At 44.0% G+C, this 10,285-nt stretch overlaps 1 protein-coding gene across 1 annotated transcript in view; it reads right to left on the bottom strand.

Moving 5' to 3' along the window:
• Nucleotides 1-10,285, bottom strand: part of T265_00606 (hypothetical protein) — a gene marked incomplete at both ends in the record, with an annotated part of 100,087 nt that overhangs the window by 69,096 nt on the left and 20,706 nt on the right. Inside the window, 3 exons of the mRNA XM_009164434.1 lie at nucleotides 5,177-5,248; nucleotides 8,315-8,386; nucleotides 9,382-9,453. The remainder of the gene's footprint in view (nucleotides 1-5,176; nucleotides 5,249-8,314; nucleotides 8,387-9,381; nucleotides 9,454-10,285) is intronic.

The raw sequence follows: 10,285 nt of genomic DNA, 5'->3' as shown, positions 1-10,285 counted from the left end.
CTGGGACTTCCTAAGGTCGCAGTCAGTGACTTGTGTTTGCTTGCCATTGTGGGTTCCCTGCGTACTTATGACACTTTTATGCGTGGCACATGGCGTTGAAGGTACATTTTTGCCATTTAATCTCACACCAGACTCAGTATGACGGTCACTTTGTGCCTGATGTGCGAGTCTTGACTGTGCTAGCGCACACTGCGCCTTGAAGAGCATTCACCATTGTTTGTCCTTTCTTTGGTTGTTGGTCCTTAGACGCGTGTTCCCATACCAAAATCTTTACATACTTTGGGATTCACCTCATCAGACTGGCACTGCCCTTGGCATGATCTCGAATGAGACGTTTCTCTCTTTTCTCCCATATTCTCCTGTTACTCTTTCGCATTCATCGCTTGCACTCACTTTTTATGTTTGTGACCATGCTCTTCAAAAATAAATGATAATAGTAGTAAAGGTAATAGTATTCGTTGTAACGTAACACTTTTCCGTGCCTAGCTGCCATGCCACGCGAAGGAGACACTAGGGCTGGGATACTGTAAGGTCCCTCAACCCTAGGGAGTTGGGTCAAAAATAAATGATAATAGTAGTAATAGTAATAGTATTCGTCCAGCTGTAACACTTTTCCGTGCCTAGCTGCCATGCCACGCGAAGGAGACACTAGGGCTGGGATACTGTAAGGTCCCTCAACCCTAGACAGGGGAGTTGGGAGGCAGAGGTCGGTTCGAACCACGGACCTCCCGGTCAGTAAATTCGCGCCCTAACCACTCGATCCATCTCGCCATCTGCTCATGAGTGGTTGGAAATTATCAAGCTGATTACCAAGCGGAAGACAATATGACACCAACATCCCACCGGGCAATCAGATAACCCTCTCTGCATTGCTCCAGTCCACTCAAATATTACAATGCCACGTGACAATCCCACATTGTTTAACAGGAAACCGAAGCTGGAAACCTGAAGAACTTCCGCCAGAAACGTGAAACAAATTGGCGAACCTATTGCGATCAGAGACGGCGAGACAATGTTCGATTATCTTCGCGTTTCAATCGGCTTAAAACCAGAAGTCCGGAAGAACTCACCTGGGAAGCAAATGATATTCCTAAAACATCCAGTTGTTATAGTAGACGTACAGACACTTAGAAGTGGATTTTACCCAACCAAGATTGAATAGAAATCTGATATTCGCTCTCGCAACATAAAAGCCTTCGTTTCGACTTTTTCACGTCCCCGGGAGTATGCCACCGCCACTAGGTTTCTTAACAGTATACTCGGAAGGGAACCTGAATTTGCACTTCTGTTCGCTCTGTTCAATTTGGTGAGTAGATTTCCTTCGGACATTTCAGTATTCAAACATCTACTGACACTTTTATAAGGGGTTTTCAAAATGGATAAGTTTTTAACACAAATATCGCTGTGTAAGACATCCGAGATCTGCTTTCCCTAATTTTCGGCCGACTTGCACGTCAAACGGTCGTAAGTGCTGCATGTTTAGATGATGAAGAGAGGCGAAGTAAGACCGTGCTGTCGTATTGAACATTCTCTGTTTTAGCGATCAAGTGCGGATAGCGCCCCAACGTCATGCCGTAGCGACAACTCATATAGTTCAGTGTAAAATCACGCGGACTGGAAAAGTGACAATAAAGTCAAACAGCGGGCACAATTGCACACAATTGCATTAGTCGACCAACTGTCATTCAGTTACGGAGGGGAAAGATCGAACTGGGTTTACAAGAAAATGCCACATCAATCCATTTGTTTTTTGAACAAAAAAAATTAGCAGAAAAAGCAACATTTCCGGAATCGCACAATGTATCGGAAGCAGCGTTCATTTTTAAAGTATGTGACTAAATACTGCATGCATAACTGAACTCTTCAGGGGAGTGGAATGATTACGCTTGTTTTTATAACTAAACTATCCTTCTGTTTATTTACCATAACGATCATCTTTAGTCTAATCGTAGTCATTAAAAATGGGTAGAAATTTCGTATGAAACCCGTTTCGGATTAGCAACTCTAAGTTACTCGATTGATCTTAGTTGCCTTGTCGTAAAAGGTGAACAAATTCATCGTAGAACAACCCCGCACAAAAAACACGTGCAGCTGTTTTCCGAGAATAGAATATATTCTTTCAAATACCGCTCCCAGCAAGGTGGTCTTTCCGACATCATCAGCGAACGTCGGCAAATTTTTATTTCTTTTATAGAAAACAATGTTGGGTCATCGATCTGTCTTGGGAGATAAACACAGTAAGCCAGTGAATTTCACTCAACCTGCTTTCAACTTATTAGGATCCGGGAACGACAGGTCTGACATTAAGTGGTTAAAAATCAGCAAAGGCTTCGTCGGGCCACATATGATTGACACCGGTCACGCGATCGGTCCGAACGAGTTGTTTTACGTACCCCAGCGAACACCCAACAGACTGCCAGCATTGATCCAGCGGAGTCGTTTGAGTACAGCCGAAGTCTGTCATGTGACACGAAGCGGTCGACTCATTCGCTCCACGGTCCTCTAAGCCATATCTCAGCATCCAATCAGATGCGACTTGGGTGCACTGAGAACCAATCATCACGTTGCAAGTTTTCTAATTTAGTAGGTACTGACGTCAAGCTAAGATACCGACAGCTGTTTGGTGCCAAGAAATCAACAGGAAAATGTTGCTCAAAGCAATTCACTGAGATGAATCCTAGCTTGCAAAAAGAAATGAGATAAATGAATTGTGATTAGCAAGCACCGAGCACAACAGCTCTATTCCGAACAAGCGGGTGCAAGAGTGTGGTTGCGTGCGAATGCAAAATTACAACGGTCTCAAGCTATTTATTAGAGGGACACCGTCTGAACTTGGTCCAGTGCTGACGCGCACGGTCTAGCTTTGGTACGTGACTGCGACGCGCTGTATATTCCGTGGGCGTTATCTGACCTTGATCAACGCTGACTGTCGCTGCCCGGGTTTGATACAGGGCGTGAAGCGCTGCATATTGAGGGGGCGCTGTGTCTCCGGTCAACATCGAGCGGAGCCGAGAGTCTCAGTAGATTTCGGGCATCCAGTGGTTGCATTCAGGAATCTGGCCTTCCTCATACATAGTTACTAGGATCAATCTAAGTGTTTAGTTCCAGCACCTGTTGGCGTACTAAGATTTTTTTTACAGTTCTAACCATTTACATTTCACCTTGAAATTATCAATGAAATCTCGATAGTGTTTTCCTGAGGTAAAACCTTCTCATTTACTCACTAACAGTTAGGCTAAACTGCTGGAATGGGCCCAACAGCGAGTCACAGACACCTGTCGCCACGCGACCGAAATTCAGCACTAATTGCACGTCGAAGGCATTTTGTGCATCTTGTGTGCATGTTTGTGCAAATGACCCCCAGCAAAATGCTTCTCGGTTTCTGGCCAATTGCTTAAGGTCTCGTGTCCCCCCCCCCCGCCGAAAAAAATTATCACTTGACCAAGTATTCCTTTTTCAGACACATTTTGGCAGATTTTCACCAGCCACCTTGCAGTCCCTATCACATAACTCTGTCTGGTTTGCCCATTAGGACAGATCGAAATATTTACACTAGTCGGTCATCTTGACAGGGTTTAATTGGTTTTCAGTGTAAGAGACGAGATTGAAAGGATTGGTTATTTTTTCTATCAATATATCGACTAAGGTAAAACTGACCGAGGCCTATACTTTGGGACAAAGACAGTCGACAAAATTCGACTGTATCAAAACACATATGAATGACACATTTGTCAGGTAATGAGATTATTATATTGCAAAACAGCGTGATTAAGATTGATTCCGAGAATCTGCGATTTTTAAACTGTGAAAAATGTTTCTATGTAACGGGTTGTAGTCGCATGTTTAGTGGTGACAGACTTTGTTCGGTCTCTAATGGTTCCAACTCCCCTGAATTTTATCACTGGACTTGCTAAGAACAGTCCTTAGAAAGGATGGGGCAAAAGTTATCAATATTGGTTCTTTGTCAGGGATCACGATGTTTCAGAAGGTTGGAGAATCTATCATTGCTTGACAGGGGGAAGTTTTGGATATGATTCTTGAGTTCTTCAAGGCTATGGCGGACCAGGCGGTTCGAAACCATAATTTACCCCACTGTCACCTTAAATGCACATTTCCGATAATAAGTATTGAATTTTTCAACTAAAAGGACCATAACAGAAGTCTGTTTACAGATTACATGTAATTCCATCCTTCTTAAGGTGTGAGTCTAGTGTTTATTCCATTTATTGAAGCGCTCAGTGAGAACTCAGCTACCTGACCGAGTACTCAAACATGCTGACTCTGAGAGATACCCTTTCTTCTACCGTACCACTAGAAGGAGGCACGAGGGCTGAGATGTTGTCAAGTTGCCCATGTCCGGACAGGGAATTCGTGAGGCAGAGATCGGGTTCGAACCATGGACCGTCCTGTCTGGAAATTCGCTCTCTAACCACCGAGATATCTCGTTTCAGGTTCAAGACTTGGGCAAAACAAGTTTAATTCGCACGTTCACATCGTACATTTGAACAGTCCTTCTGCCCTGGCGCAATAACTCCGGTGAGTTCACACCAAAGAGCACCGGTCTCGATTTTTGCGCCACCTCACTGAAAAATCCCGAAAGACGGGTGAATCGATCGACGACCAGGACATTCACTGGGTCGCCGAAAGACCATTCACATCGATCAAGCGTAAACGCTGCTCAGACATAATATTCAGCCACGTTCGGCGTTCGCCGACGGAGTAGCGGAAAGGTGGTAATGAGCTCTACTTAGAGTAAGACTTTAGTCGAGTGATACCCTTGTTTGCTGTGTGCTCTCCAGCATTATCTCGTCAGGACAGGAGGATGACTGTTCAAATGAGAGTAATGTAAACGTGAATTCTCCCCACCTGCAACTAAGGTTAGGTTTCATTTTTGAAACTAAGAAATTCATTTGTGAATCTGAAACACTAGTTGGTAAAAAGTAGACAAGTTTTAATCGCCATGTGTTTGCCCGGGGAGTAATGCAAGGTGATTCAAAGATGATAGATATAAGAGTGTTTCTCATGTTAGAAGTAACGTTCAAACCTTTACATTTCTTCAATATATGTTCGGGGAACCAAATCGCTGTACCTGAGATGCTAAACACGCGTAGACAATAAACAAAACTGTATTTTTTCTGCCCATAAAAAGAGTTCACGTTTGTAACGCCTGACTCACAGTATCTGTAAGTTTTCCAGTCCTTCGAAAGACCCCCGCTGTAAGCAAGAAATTTTGTTTCTGTGCAGGTACCTGTAAAATGAAGCAGATTTTTGGTTAATTGAGGGCAATGACTGTGTGAGTGTTTCGTCCAGGCATAACGTCACTGTAAATATGTGATGGAAGAGAAAGGAATTTCGTGACCATCAACGAAAATAAGCTTTTGGGTTGATTTAAGGGTGAATGCACGGCTTACACCATTAAAATGTCGGATATTTTCGTATAGATTCCCGTTGTCTGTGATGTATGACTTGGAGGGCTTTTCATTTACGCAAGACACACTAGGTGTTAAGAAATTTTTGAGAGGCAGATGGGGAAGCATTCTAGCCGGGATTGAGCCGAACGCAGGGACTAGTGGATTGCTTTTGAAAGTTACTCATCGAATGACTGGAACCAACTACGTCAATTGTGACTTTTTGTTTAGTCTGAGTTATTACTTTTCCATCGTTTATGGAGGAACTAGTAACGACTTTTAGCTATAAAGTCAAGCAAACTTTTTTCCCCGAGTTTCGGACGGAAGGAGCGCAAATGGTTTTGCCAGTCGATATGTGAACGTGGATGTCAGCTGTTGACCCAGAAGAATGTGACTGATTCTAGAACGGAAATTCTTGCTGATTGGAACTCATCCGGTCAATGAAGCAGAACCGGTCGTTGAACATTTTTCACCACAACCCACTAAACATATTTGAGGGTGTGGTGAATATGAATCACGTGATTTACTGGTTTAGTCCATGCAATCAGATTTGGTGACCACCAAGCTCATATGACTAAGAAGTGAAGTGTGGTACTTCGGCAGATGGCGATGACCGTTCACTTCGACCAATCCGAACACACTTGCCTGATGAAGTTTAGTCTGGACGAATGCCTTGCTGGCTCATCCTTTGAGAACCAACCACGACATGTTTTATTAATTTCCAAGCCCCATTGGTTTGCTGCTTGTTGGATGTAGGTTTCAGAATGAACTCGTCTGCATTCAAGTGGCCAAATTTTGGACACAGTCAACCGCATGAGCTAAATCAAGAAATGCGCACCGGTCATTTTTTTCGCCAAAAATGATTCAACTTCATTTACACTCACTAGAGTGTAAGAATAGTGACAGACCCAAATAATTGCCCCATAATGCCTTGGGGTTTGTCCGGAGAAGGGACGTATTACGAAGAACCAACGCATCTCGTATTCTCGGAGATGCGACCATCAATTTTTTCTACTTTTGAAAGACCTTTGGAGTACATCCAGTTTATCATCTAGGTATTTTGTAACGGTGTTACGCAACTCGTGGAACGATAAGGTAACCGGGTGTTAAATTATTAATCTAAAGCGTGCGTTCTTAACACTGATACTCTAAAAATGCGAGCCTGAAAAGCCCATTTATAAACATTCAAAGGAGAAGTCCTCGAAAATGGGAAAGAAACAGCAGCAACGCCACAACTGCGATTAGAATAGAAGATAACAAAAATAGGAATAGCGTCAGAAACATTTCTGTCCACGCAGATTTCAATCAACCTGAAGGGACCACGCGAGTAAACAAGCAAATCTACCATTCATTCGCTCGGTTTGTTTGTTGACTTGTTTGTTCAGTCGAATGTTTCGTTATTTGTCCAGTTGTTGTCACTGGGTGACCCCCTTGCACGGGTGAATTAATGAGTCGACTCACGGACCATACCCGTCTAGTTGGCGAGGCATTTGTCCGACGGTAGGATAACCTACTGGATATGAACTCTTCTCCGAGTTCAATTTCTAGAGGGCTCAGAATTTTCATTCCTCAGGGTCGGTTTGTACCAGCAAAGTGATCACCCCCCAATGTGAACTTCAGAAATTCGACTCGCATTATTTTGAGCTTTTACTGCTCGGTAAGCCCTAAGACTGACCTATTGACAACCACCAAACTTGCACGGTTGGGCTTATGTTAGCATCAGCCGGAGTTTTCACCAAAAACATTGATCACAATATATATTAAATTTAGACAAACACAAATGAGGCTTAACAAAATGTCACATTGTAGATGGCTTGGAAGTGGTTTTTGGTTATCAGCCGGGCTGAAAACACCATTTTGAACCCTAAGAGTTTGAAGATCCTCAGCGCCATTCTTTCTGGGACACTATATCCGCAATACAATGCACTGAGCGTTTGTGAAAGATAGATAGCTCGGATGTGTATTGTGTTGGCTGCGGAACTTCGAAGTTGGTTCGCCAACTCAACTCAACTGCGCACTGAAGATGCTTCCTCGACTGGGGGCGAGACGTTCGCTAACCGCTTGCCAAGCTCGACGAACAGATCAACTACCATCTGATTGCCAACAGCGATACACTAACCAACTACCTCTAATCTGTTTGAAACGGGTGCACGAAACTGGCGAACTGTTTTCCATCGGTGTGACAGCATAGTTCATCCATGCGCCTTGCAGTAACTCAGACATTTCTAAAAATACTCGTCGTTCGCTCTCACCTGTCACTGCTATCTTCGCTAATAACTTTGCGTGACGTGAAGGGCCAATGTTAGTTGCGATTAGGGTTGAGGACCTTTCCGCTCCAATTAAATATACTCAGCGCGAGTTGGTTGGTGAACACATCGGTCTAAACAGATTTGGTCTAAACCGGTTTTGTTCTACTCAAGTGCTGGAGTGGATTGGCTGGTTGATGATTACTTGAACTACCGGAAGTTTTGTAGCAGAAGTGATCAATGCACATGAATTGCCACTCTTGGCGCTAGATTTGTCAACCTTAGACACATGTCTCGGAAATCGTAGTATTTCGCGGACTCCTTTGCAGTGACTGGCGAGCAAAGCATAAGATAATCAGTGAAACAGCTCCGAAAATGCTCGTCCATTGTTTATTCAGCTGAGAAGTGAAAAACTGCAGTTCCTATTGTAGCCTTCTAACTTCGCAAACTGCTAGACGAGAGAACACTCCGTTATGATTAGGCTATATCCTTCAGGTCTTTCCTTGGGTAAATTCTCAAAACTGGCATGGGACAGATAGAGCTCGATCGGCTAGGTTGATACGAGTATCTTCTGCCCTTAAGGTTACATAAGAAAATTATTTTACCAAGTAAATAACTACAAATATGAAAAGAAAAGACGATTGTTTCCATACTACTTACAATATCCGCAAACTGTCCAGCCCGACGAAGAGTCCTGGTGGCAACAGTTGGAGTTTGTTTGAACTCATATATCTGTAAAGTAATGTCGGTATGTATGGAGAGGGAGTCACCAAGACGTTTCAAATCCTTATGACTAAAACAGCGCACCGTACAATGTTACACAGGTACTCTGTCGTGATTGTATTCACAACCAGACTCGTATCCAACTAGATACTTCCCAGAAGACTCAAATGTGAGTTATAACCAGAATAAAGGGACACCATTCACCATTTGATTCCACTGACCCCTTGTACTTGCTGTGAGTTGGACAACAACCCTCACCGGGTTCACTTACGAAGCTCACGGTCTATATGTTTGTACGAAATGCGTTTACTTGTGTAGAAATGCTTCATATGCAATCGGAAATGCTGTCTTCGACCTCCTGGAAGATACTCACGCCCATAATCAAATGGGGTCTGAATAGCGACCTCCGCGGAAAGAGCCCATCGAACAATAGGCAGCCTCTAATCCATGTCATTTACACTTGCTCAAACCGTACTAGTCTATGACCACACGGGTCCATAGAGTTCAGTTCTGTAGAATGAAGTTCCCGCATAAAGTTGTCAACGATGTAGGTTTGACTGCCTAATGTAGAAAGATGTTCCATTCTGGGCTTCTGGTGGATATCCTCCTTTGGGATTACTGCAAAGAGACAAGTACAATGCCCGTTACGTCCGACAGGTGAAGGGGTTACTTTATTAAGTTCTCTAGAAAAGGAAGAATTCTGTCACGTAGGCGACAATTTTTCACAAGTTCCGGACTGTTCTGTGCTGCACCTGTACTGGCGACTTTCTTGAGGTGATCCACACCTCAGAACATCCAGTTTTGAAACGTATTGTCCTTCGGTTGCCTCTCACTCCGAAGGCCTGTTTTTCGCCATATTTACTCGTTGGTCAAGTTTGAATTTGATTGACAACGGATAACGAAATGGACGAATCAACACCATAAACCACAACCGCAGTAAATGGAGAAAAAGGTTAACGGTTCAAATTGTTTCCGAAAGAGTTATGTGATGACCATAAACTCACAGTGAGGACAGTTTCTTCAGATGTGAAAACGTGTTCGGGTCCACATGTGATATACGATTGCTGTCTAGGACTCTGGAATCAAGTGGAAATTTCACAAGATATAATAAAAATTTTAAAAAATCGTTCTGCTGCAACACCTTTTTCTGTGCTTAGCTGCTATGCCACCCAGAGAAAGCACGAGGGGAGGGATACTGTCACGTTGACCAAGCATGGACAGGGGAAGTCGAGAGGCAGAGGTCGGGTTCGAACCACGGACCTCCCGGTCAGTAAACTCGCGCTCTAACCACTGAGCCACCTCGCTCCTAACTAGCTGGTGTCCCAACCGAGGGAAAAAAGACAGCTGAGGTACTGCCAGGTTTCCCAAGCCCAGGCAGGTGAAGTCGAAAGGCGGAGGTCGGGTTCGAACCACGGACCTTCCGGCCAGTAAATTCGCGCTCTTACCATTGAGCCATCTCACAAGATGTGACAGATAAATGTTTTAAACAGTTTGCGTATAAAATGGGTGGACCATGAAATTAATGGCTTACGAATTCATGGCCCATTAGACGCATTGAGTGTGGAGAGAAAACCCAAGCTTTCAACGCTGCGTCACCGAGGTTTGTAAAAATGTGCATCAAAGTAGCAAACTGAAGGTGAGGGGGGTTTCACCTTTGTCAGCCGGTCGTACCTAAGCCTAATATTTTATCAACACTTACTGACGGAACTACTTCAAGTGTGAAAGGTCCGAAAGTGCACTGATCTAATCTATCATAGTCGATATTACTGATTAAATTTACAAGCGTTCAGCTGTACCATCCTTCCGGTGCCTAGCTGCCACGCCACCCGAAGGAAGCACGAGGGCTGGAATACTGCCAGGTTGCCCAAGCCTAGACAGGGGAAGTCGAAAGGCAGAGGTCGGCCTCGA

This window comes from Opisthorchis viverrini (assembly GCF_000715545.1).
Source record: "Opisthorchis viverrini unplaced genomic scaffold opera_v5_6, whole genome shotgun sequence".
NCBI lineage: Eukaryota > Metazoa > Platyhelminthes > Trematoda > Opisthorchiida > Opisthorchiidae > Opisthorchis > Opisthorchis viverrini.
This window is presented reverse-complemented; position numbering and strand designations above follow the sequence as displayed.